The sequence below is a fragment of the Urocitellus parryii genome, chromosome 8, assembly GCF_045843805.1.
Source record: "Urocitellus parryii isolate mUroPar1 chromosome 8, mUroPar1.hap1, whole genome shotgun sequence".
In the NCBI taxonomy this organism is placed as follows: Eukaryota; Metazoa; Chordata; class Mammalia; order Rodentia; family Sciuridae; genus Urocitellus; species Urocitellus parryii.
In genome coordinates this window covers 68,845,439-68,856,215 of record NC_135538.1, presented here as the reverse complement: position 1 = coordinate 68,856,215, position 10,777 = coordinate 68,845,439, and the positions used below count along the sequence as shown (strand labels likewise).

General features: G+C 33.7%; 1 non-coding gene across 1 annotated transcript; it reads right to left on the bottom strand.

The window, feature by feature from the left end:
* Nucleotides 1–1,155: 1,155 nt before the first annotated feature.
* Nucleotides 1,156–1,262, bottom strand: LOC113198730 (U6 spliceosomal RNA). Its single transcript, XR_003302893.2, has one exon. It is a non-coding gene; the product is annotated as a U6 spliceosomal RNA (small nuclear RNA).
* Nucleotides 1,263–10,777: the final 9,515 nt, after the last annotated feature.

The window sequence follows — 10,777 nt, the reverse complement described above, 5'->3', positions numbered from 1 at the left end:
GCTGAGTCTTCATCATTTTATCTCTCTTGCCTACTGCAGTGCTGGACACATTTTCAATCATATCTGGGGAGTTCTGCAATGCTATTAGGAAAATTTGCATAGAGTATTACACTTGACATATCATGATACTTAGCATATCATGTATTAGCTTTAAATTCTCAGATTCGCTTTTGAACTGTAGCCTGCAAGCATTCCACTTTAATAAACCCAAGTCCTGAGTGCTTGCAGATTCTATTACACTGAAAAAGAAAGACAATTTTTCAAGATTAGTCCAAGAGGTGCTGGAAAATATGAAGGCGTTCTACACAGTCACCATTTGATTAATTTTTTTGGTAAAGTATTTGGATTTAAGTTCAACTCTTATTCATCTATTCCTTTTTTGTTTAACACTAAGAAGTTTTTCCCATCTTAATCTCTGGATATGATTTAATATAAAATACAGAGAAAATACAGTTTCTCAACTCTTTATGACAGATGGAAAAGGGAAAACAGTTAAAGTTATATTGACTCACCTATTTATTTTTAGGCTTTCTTAAATTAAAGGGAATGATGTTCAATCAGCAATAGTGAAAGAAATATGGCAACAGAGTTAAGTCCCATTAAAAGAAAGAGATAGTAAAGGAGTAGTTACATGTTTTCATTGAGTTGTCTCCCAATTCATATAAATTATGTTGCATTTAGTCAACATTAAACAACATCTAATACACACTAGGATTTGAGCTGGATGCAGGTTTCTAAAAACCAATAGAACATTCTGTTTACATTTGAAGAATTTACTTATGCCAGAATGCAGGACTCCTGGTTAGAATCCAAGGAATTTCTATTCATTATGAATTTTGTCCTGGGTAATTCAAATTTTATGAGATACTTATTCCTTTACACTGAATTCTTGAACAATCCCTTGGGTTTTATATCTCTAAGATTTCTCTTTATTTATTTCTTACATACATGACAATAGTGGAGTGCATTACATTCATAATTATCCATTCACAGCACGATTTTTTGTAACTCTGTATATAAAGTATGTTCACACCAAATTATGCCATTATACATGAGTTCTCTTATTTTTTTTTGCATACAATTCTTAATGCACCTTTATACCACCATTTATCATATCTCTGTATATAAAGTATGTTGACACCAAATTCACATTAAAAAAAAACGGAGTGCTTCACGAATTTGCGTGTCATCCTTGTGCAGGGGCCATGCTAATCTTCTCTGTATTATTTCAATTTAAGTATATGTGCTGCTGAAGTGAGCCCTATCTCTAATATTTCTAAAAGAATTTGTAGAAATTATCTCAAAGCCACTATTTCTAATTTTGGAGGAATGATGGAGAAAGATTAGTTTCCAAACTAGAAGTAATCAAGAATTATCTCATTTGAGAAATGGGTGGAGATATAAATTTTAAAGAGAATAGTTACTCAAGTTCAGTATTAATATTTAACATCCTAGAGCAGAAATGAAGTTGTTAGTCCTTAGAATGACAGGTGTGGTTAGTAGAAAGAGACACAGCTATCTTAAAAATGAATTGTGTCTGCCAACCCACATTTCATTTTTTGGTTGTCTGTTGCAAACATTCATGTTCAGAAATTGTTAATTTATTGAAGAGTGAAGATTTAGAGAGAACCTGTTGATAATTCAGATGGCAATGCCATTTTGAAAAATAATATGTGAGTGGAACATTTTTAGAGTACTGAAATATCTGAGTTATTTGCAGGGATTCAAGTATGAATAAATGAAATTTAGGGCCTTAAAACTATTGAATGATAATATAGTGACTTTTCATATTTTAAGATGACAGAAAGGTGTGAAGCATCTAAACATAATAAATAATAAAATTAATGATGTAAATTTATCCCAATAGAACTTATAAGCAAATATAAAGTTATGTATGTATGTTAAAAAAATCAATCCCAGTTTTCTTTCATGAGAGAAATTTAATAAAACATTAGTTAAGGTGAAAATTATTTGACATCTTATTGACCCCAAGAAAATGATACCAGTGCTGAAGGTTTAATATGATGTCATGGTGGAGAATGGAATTGAGGCAGAGACTTGGCTGAATTGAGGAGGTCCAGAAAAATTCCCATATTATGTGCTAGATTGTGATAATTAGATTTCAGAAGCAAAACATCAATGTGTAGTTTGTGGAGGAATTAGAAAGGAAAGTGATTTTAAGTATAGGAATATTTGTAAAATAAACAACAATGCAGTTATATATATTTTAAAACAGTATAAGGTTATTAAAAACACTACAGTATTATAAGAATAAAAACTCAGATCTTAAATTTAAGGAACATATAGACATTTAACCTGAGTTTTAAAATATACAATTGCAATTGAATTGCTCAAGTAAACTGTGATAGTTTGTTTTAAAACCATAAATCACATTATAAGGCAATTTATTGAGTAAAAGAAGTCCCTAAATTCGTGTATGATATTTTTTCCCTAATTTTTCTTTTCTCTCATTTTGTTTTTACTTTCTGGTTTTGAAATTTAGTATTGACATTTTGTTCTGCTACATTTTCAACTTAACTACACCAGGAAATAGATGTTTGCAACATTATTACTATTCTTAGCAGACAGAAATTTGCTTCCACAACTGCTACAAAGTAATCAAGCAATACACAAACCTTTTACTGTCCTTATTATTTTGTCACCATAGGCAGTGAGCACTATCATGTAACATTCACAATTATAGCTTACAATAAAAATAGATTTCCTCTAAATTATATGAATATAAAACTTTCAGGGCCAATTCTGCTTACCTTTATATACACATAAAACATTTATGTATATAGCTATCAATACACACATGCATACATAATTCAGAGCATATGATAGTAATATTATTGAGCTGATACCAAAAATATCAAAGTTTTGGAAAAACATAAAAATTTGAAACAGCAATTGAAGTATAGTATAGAAAAAAATTATCACTGGGGGAAATAATAGATACTATAAAGGCATGGTGTTTCAAATGGAGTTCTAAGGAGTTCAGTTTCCCTGATGTGGGACAAGAGATTTGAGTAGTTTTAGCTTTTTAAAAAATTTCTAGACAACTCTAAAATCTGGAGATCATTAAGGATGATTTTAAAAAACTTACATTTCAATGAATTGGAAAATCTAAAAGAAATGGATAAATTTTCACACACATACAACCTAGCAAAATTGAACCAAGAAGATATAGAAAACACAAACAAACCAATAACAAGCAATGAGTTTGAAGTGACAGTTAAAACTCTCTCATGAAAGAAAAACCCAGAAACAGATGAATTCACAGCTATATTCTACCAGAACTTTAAAGAAGAATTAGTGCCAACGCTTCTAAAATTATTCCATGAAATAGGAAGGGGTGGGACATTTCCAAACTCATTCTGTGAAGTTAGTATCACCCTAATAACAAAACTGGATAAGGACACTTCAAGAAAACAAAACTTCAGACCAATATGCTTGATGAACATGGTTGCAAAATTTCTTAATCAAATAATAAAAAATCAAATAAATGCAATAAAAGACTATAAAACATGGTCAAGTTGATTTCATTCCATGGAAGCAAGGATGCTTCAATATACAGAAATCAATAAATGTAGTAGGACACATAAGTCAAAGACAAAAACAACATGATCCTCTCAATGGATGAAGAAAAGGCCTTCAAAAAATTCATCACTCACTCATAAAAACTCTGAAGAAACTATAGGGATAAAATGAACTTACCTCAACATCATGAAGGCTACAAATAGGAAAGAAAATAGTTGAAGATGATATGATCATATACTGAGTTCTTTAAGATCTACAAGTGTGGGAGATCAACCTTGCATGTGACTGAGTCACACTCCCTGGCTGGGTGCTTTGAGGTGTCCAAGTAGCAGAAATGAGGCAGGACTTCCCCACCCTTCTTGGGTTTGAGGGACGGTGTCTCCTGCATGGGGAGGTCTTGCTACAGCCCCATGGGTGGAGCTATGCTCACCTGTTCCTTTGTAATATTAATCCTTGTCCTGTTTGGGATAGCATGTTCCATGGAAACACCTTTTGTGTGTCCCTTTATCTTACTGTGCCCTTCCTAGATGTCAGTCAACCTGCTGACAGCAGACATCATGAAGCTAGACTCAGCTCCCTGAAATCTGACCCCTTGCCTCTTTTAATAGCTTCTCCTCAATAAAAGGGGTCGGCACTTGTGGGCTTTCTCTCTCTCTCTCTCTCTCTCTCTCTCTCTCTCTCTCTCTCTCTCTCTCTCTCTCTCAATTCCTGTAGACCCTTAAGGATCCAAGGAACCATCACAGCAACCTCAAAAGAAAAAGGTATTTCTGTCTCTTGTGTGGTTATTTTGTGCAGCCCAATTAACCCCATCCCACTGGAGTGACTCCTGAGTGTTTTAGTCATGAGCAATCCCGCATACAAGAGTCCTAAAACTGATTAAAAAAAAAATCATCAAAGTAGCAGAATACGAAATCACTATACAAAAATCAAAAGCTTTTCTATACACTGATAATAAATTTGCTGAGGAAGAAACCAGAGAAATAATTCCACTTACAACAGCTTCAAAAAATACTTAGGAATAAATCTAGACAAAAGGAAATGAAAGACATCTACAAGGAAAAATTACAGAATACTGAAAAAAAAAATCAAAGACACCAGAAGGTGAAAAGACCTTCTGTGCTCCTAAATAGGCAGTATTACTATTGTTAAAATGGATATACTACCAAAAGCAATTCAAGGATTCAATGCAATCCGCATCAAAATACCAATGGTATTCTCAGAATGGAAGAAGAAAGACCCAGAATAGCCAAAGCAATTCTGGGCAAAAGGAGTAAATCTAAATCCATCACAATACCTGACTTCAATTATACTATAGAGATGCAGTAACAAAAACAGTACTACCATAAAAATAGACATGGAGACTAATGGAACAGACTAGACGATACAGAGTCAAACCCACAACCACAATCATCTCATTCCTGATAAAGTTGTCAAAAATTGTGTTGGAGAAAAGACAGCCTTTTTAACAAATGTCCCTGGGGAACATTGGATATTTACAGTAAAAGATTGAAAGTAAACCCTAATGTCATGCCATATAAAAAGTCAACCCCCTAAAATGGACTAAAGATCGTAGGACTAAGATCAGAAACTTTGCAACTGGTAGAAAAGAACATAGGGGAAATGCTTCAATGCATAGGTATAGGCAGTTGGCTCCTTCAACAGGATTCCTAGAACTCAGGAAATAATATGAAGAATCAATAAATGCAAATAGCATTGCAAATTCTCTTGTTAATGATCCCACACTTTCACACACACACCTTTTTTTTTTTTTTCTTAAAAGCAGCTAGATATACATAAAAGAGAATTTGAAATTCCCTGCTGGCTAGCAAGTCAGTGTGTAGCTGGGCTCCAATCATCCAGGGCAGAAATGAAACCTATCCAGGAGGAGGGATATTTAACTCGTAGTTAAAGCCCCTGGTCCTTCAAATAATAGTTTCAAGAGTCTGTGGAGTCAAACTGGAGACATTTTCTTTGAACTACGTGTACGAATGTTAGTTAAATTGCTTTCATTAGTGTTAGTAAGAGGCCCCAAGGTCTGCCTAGCACTAAAAAATGCTAGCAATAAAGTAAACTTAAATTAAAATAAAATAATATAGGGGTTGAGGTTGTGGCTCAGAGTGCTTGCCTTGCATTCATGAGCACTGGATTTGATCCTCAGCATCACAGAAAATAAATAAATGAAACAAGGTCTTTTAAAAAGTAAACAAATAAAATAATATAAAAGGGATAGCATCAAACTAAAGACTTTTTGCACTAAAATGGAAACAATTATCAGTGTAAAGAGAAGACCTGCAAAATGGAAAAAAAAAAAAAACTTTGCTGTCTACTCTTTAACAGAGGATTAGTATTTAGAATATATAAAGAACTAAATAAACCTCAATACTAAAAAAAAAAAAAAAACAAAACAAAATAAATAACCCACTCAATAAATGGGCTAATGATCTAAGCAGATACTTTTCAAAAGAAGTACAAATGGATAAAAAATATGACAAAATGCTTAACATCTCTAGCCATTGGGAAAATGAAAATGAAAACTACACTGATATTCCCTCTCACTCTACTCAGAATAACAGTCATCAAACTGCAAATAATAATAAGTACAGGGAAAAGAGAATGTAAATTGGTATAGTCATTGTGGAAATCCATATGGAGGTTGCTCAAAAAACTAAACATGGTGCTACCATATGATCCAGCTCTACCACTCCTTGGTATCTATCCAAAAGAATCCAAGGCAGCATACCATACAGACAAGTTCATTTAATTTCCCATGTTATTGCAACACTAATCACAATGGTCAGATTATAGAATCAGCCTAGGTGTCTGTTAATAGAGGAAAGGATGAAAAAAATGTAGTATATATACACAATAGAGTTTTATTCATTTGTAAAGAGTGTAATAATATCATTTACACTAAAATGGATAGAACTGTAGAATATCACGTGTTTTAGTGAGCTTTTTCATTGCTGTAACTGAAGGACCAGACCAGCAGAGGAAGAATTTATTTGAGGGTTCAGGGTTTCAGAGTTCTTAGTTCACAGAAGGCTGCCTCCATTCATCAGGGCTTGAGATGAGGCTAACCATTGTGGTAGAGTGTGTGGCAGAGGGAAGCAGCTCACATCATGGTAATCAAGAAGCAGAGAGACTCCACTGGCCAGACACAAATATATACCCAAAGCCACGCCTCAATTTCCACCTCCTCCAGCTGTACCCTGCCACTTCAGTTACCATTCAGTTAATCTCTCTCAGGGGATTAAATCATGATTGGGTTAACACTCTTACAACTCAATCATTTCTCCTCCGAACCTTCTTGCTTTGTCTCACATGTGAGCTTTGGGAGACACCTCACATCCAAACCATAACATTATGTTAAGTGAAATAAACCAGACTTAGAAAGACATGTGCTGTGTATTTTCTTTCATATGTGGAAGCTAGAGAGGCAAAAAATCGTGGGGAAAAGGAAATCTCATGAAAATAAAAGAGAAACCATTAGCATAGAAGGGGGCCAGGAGGAGAGAACAGAGGTAAACGAGAGAAGTTACTGAGGACTGTATAAATGTATATTCTGATATCAGAAGGATGTTCTGCAATTCAATTTTCACACGAACTCCTTAGAGTTGGCATCAGATTCCAGAGATTTAGGGCTCAGTTGCATAAAACTGTTCTCATGTCAGACAGTTGAAGTAATAGCCAGGTCCTCAGGTTATGTGCATCTGAGTCTGACTGGGCTCCACAGTCGAGATCCCCTTCTCTACCCTAGATTTGGTAATTTGCAAGAATATCTCACAAAAGTCAGAGAAACACTTAATTTATGTTTGCCAGCTTATTATAAAGAGATAAAAATAAATAGCCAGATGAAGAAAACGTATATATCCTTAGGTCTGGAAAGAGCCTGGGCACAAAAACTTCTGGCCTGTAAAGTTGGGGTGTACCATCTTCTTGACACATGGATCGAATAGTCAACCTGAAACTACTCAGACCTAGTTATTAATTTTTTTGATGGAGGTTTCATCACAGAGTCATGATTGATTAAATCTCTGACTATTGATGATTTTCAGCCCCCTTACCCTCCCTTGAGTTAGTGGAATGGGACTTAAAGTTCCAAGCTTCTAGATAAGACTTGATATTTTTGGAGGCCAGGTCCCATTATTCTGCCATCTAAAGGACTCATCAAGAATGTTTCACTAGAACAAAAGTTGCACCTGTCCTCTTTGTCACGCTGGAAGATCCAAGAATTTTAGAATCCATGTGCCAGGAGCTGGAGACAAAGACCATCTCTGATACCATAGGTTGATTTCTTTAAAAATACATAGTTAATTGAATATCTGTACACTATTTAAGAATGAATTATAAAGCAGCATTGTTTACTTATTGAAAGACAGTGCATTTTATGCCTCAACCTCTGGTTGAATCTAAAACAAAACAAAACAAACAAACAAAAAATACTGAAAAGTAAAATGTTTAGTCAAAGAGTTCCATATCATACTTTAAGTGAAGTAACTAGATTCATCTAACATTTTAACATCAGAGATGTGGAGGCAGTATCTTAAATTTCTTTAAGCCTAACAATTTTTATTATCTTGTTTTGTGATGAGCTACCCTATACAAGTGGCAACACAACAACTAGGAGGAAATGTATTTCTATAGTTGACAAAAATTTGACCATTACTCCTGTCTCTTTAATAGTAATTTCCCTAAAGTCTGCAAGATGGCAGTGTTCTTTTATAGAAAATGATTATTTTGGAGATGAATTCTAATACTAACTACAACCTGAAATCTTAGTTTATGTCAGTTACTGCTTTACATGGATTATCTGCTGAATTGTCATGAAACTCCCACGATACTCTTACTGGGAAAACTCATATGACCATAGAGAGTAAGTAGTGAAATCAGAAATAAAATCCAGGTGTGTAACTCCAATGTTTTGGTCTTAAAAATGTATACACTTCCCACTAAAATAAGACTGTTCCTTCATCAATTTCTAGAACAAGTGCTAATCATATTGAAAATTGATATCAAAATAAGAGGGCATGGAGTGAATTCTGGGGAAGGTGAAAGATTTTGATGAAGACATGATTGAAGACAAATACAATTTCCTGACCTAACTGCAGTGCTGCTTTAACTACTGTCTTTACTTATATTCTATTGTACAGAACTGTAATTAATTCATGGAGAACAATGGGCATTTTCATCCAATCTGAATGTGGTCAACAACCCTATCCAGACTATATTCTAGCTAATGTCACCAAAATTAAAACAAGTCACAGATCCAATAATGATTTAACAAAATGTTCAATGCCATGATCAAGAGACTAAACTGTTATTTCTTTGGCAGACTTTTATGATATAAAATTTGAAATACACTAGGAAAGATTAAAACTTCGGGGAAAAAATAGATGCACCACCTACTATATATCTGTAGAGAATTACAAGGACTGCTGTTTGCTTGTGTGGTCCATAGATAAGTTGTGATTATGGCTGATATGACTACCTTTTACAGAGGAGGCCAAGTCTCTGAAGAAACCCAGCTGAGCAGAGACCTACATAAAATGTCCACACATAAATCTTGACAGTCACGGGCCCACTCCCCTGCATTATTTCTGTTGCTAATGATGATTCTCCTCTAGAAATGTTATGAGAAGAGTAGGAATTCATTTTCTCTTTGATATCCTTGGCAGGCATGATGAACATTAATTTGTTTAGTTGTGGAGGAGGAATTTTGCATTATCAATGATTCTAATGCTATTTCTGGCACCCGAGTTCAGAAAATATATTGCTACTTAAAGAAAGTGTCATCCTGAATCCAAAATGTTTTATTATCTTTACTTGTGAGCAGCCTCTCTGAAATTTCACTTTGAAGTAAAACAATTTCCAGCCCATACATTCAGGAGACACTAGGTAGCGTTGCTTTAAGATTTCTTTTTTCCATGAAAGCTGCAGATGTATTGTTTAAAGCTATGAAATGCGCCAAGAGTTTTTGACACTCAGCTACTTACAAATAGAAATATTATTTCTGTATTTTAATTGTTTAAGTTCTACATTTTAAGTTAAATTTTATGTTATAAGAGAAAATTTGGATTTTTTTCAGTGATCTTCATTGTTTAAGGAAATAATGACATCCTCTATGTTGCCAAAAGGTTAATAAACTTTTTTCTATTTTTAGTGTTAAAAGTAGCAAAAATATTGCAAAAATTTAAATAAGAAGAACATTTTAAATTTTAAAATCACCCATAGTTCTATCGATTAGATAAGAAAGCTGGTAGTCAGCTTTAAAAACATGATATATGTGTTCTTAAAATTCATAGTGCTATAATATAATATATAAGCTAATTAAAGGAAAAAAGTATATTGATAAAGTTGTCAAATCAACTTTCAGTTGTCCCTCCCTAACCTCACAGAATTTTTTTTCATCAAAGATGTTATTCCATCAAAATAATAATTTCCCAATCATTTGCTCTTGGTCACTGTTCCAGGTTCATTTTAGTCTACTTTTCACATTTTTTTTTAAAAAACATTTGTGTCTTTGCTTGTGTTATGATAAAGGTTACAGAAAGATGTTGGAGCAACATGACACAATCTTAGGGTGTCAATTTTGCCTCAAAGATTTCAGAAAAAAGGTCATCCCTAAAAAAAAGCTTTTATTATAGAGTAAAATAAAGCGTTTACATAAATTTGAAAGAGCCTCTTACTTTTCAAAGATAATTTGCCCTTGGTGAAGGTTACTTTGCCCTTCCAGAATTTTTGGTAAAATAGGTCTGAGAATGCAACAATATATGCTTAGGAACACTAAATTCACAAAAGGGGAATTTCATAAGTATTTTAAAAATCATGTGCAATTGCTATCTAAGACTTTGTACCAAGTTGCCATCCTCAGGCAGTATCTAAGTACACTCATTTTTTTCAGGCAGGTTGTATTTATGTAAAGAGCTTTAATTTTGGACTTGCATAGCAGAAGTAGCTTGAATTTAATGAATTTATAAGGGAAACTCACTGAATTTACTATTCAACTGGACATTTAAGCCATATATTCATGCACCATGCACATGTGCACGTGTGCCTGTATGTAATGTGTATGGTATGTCTGTTTTGTGTTTTATTTAAAGAAGACAATATTGAATCCAGTGTGTTTGCAAATATCAAGTAACTCAAATAAACTCAGTTGCAAAAGTTTAATTATTTCTTAACATGATGTTTTTCCTCTCATAAAGACAATGATGAATATTTGTTAAATTAGTGC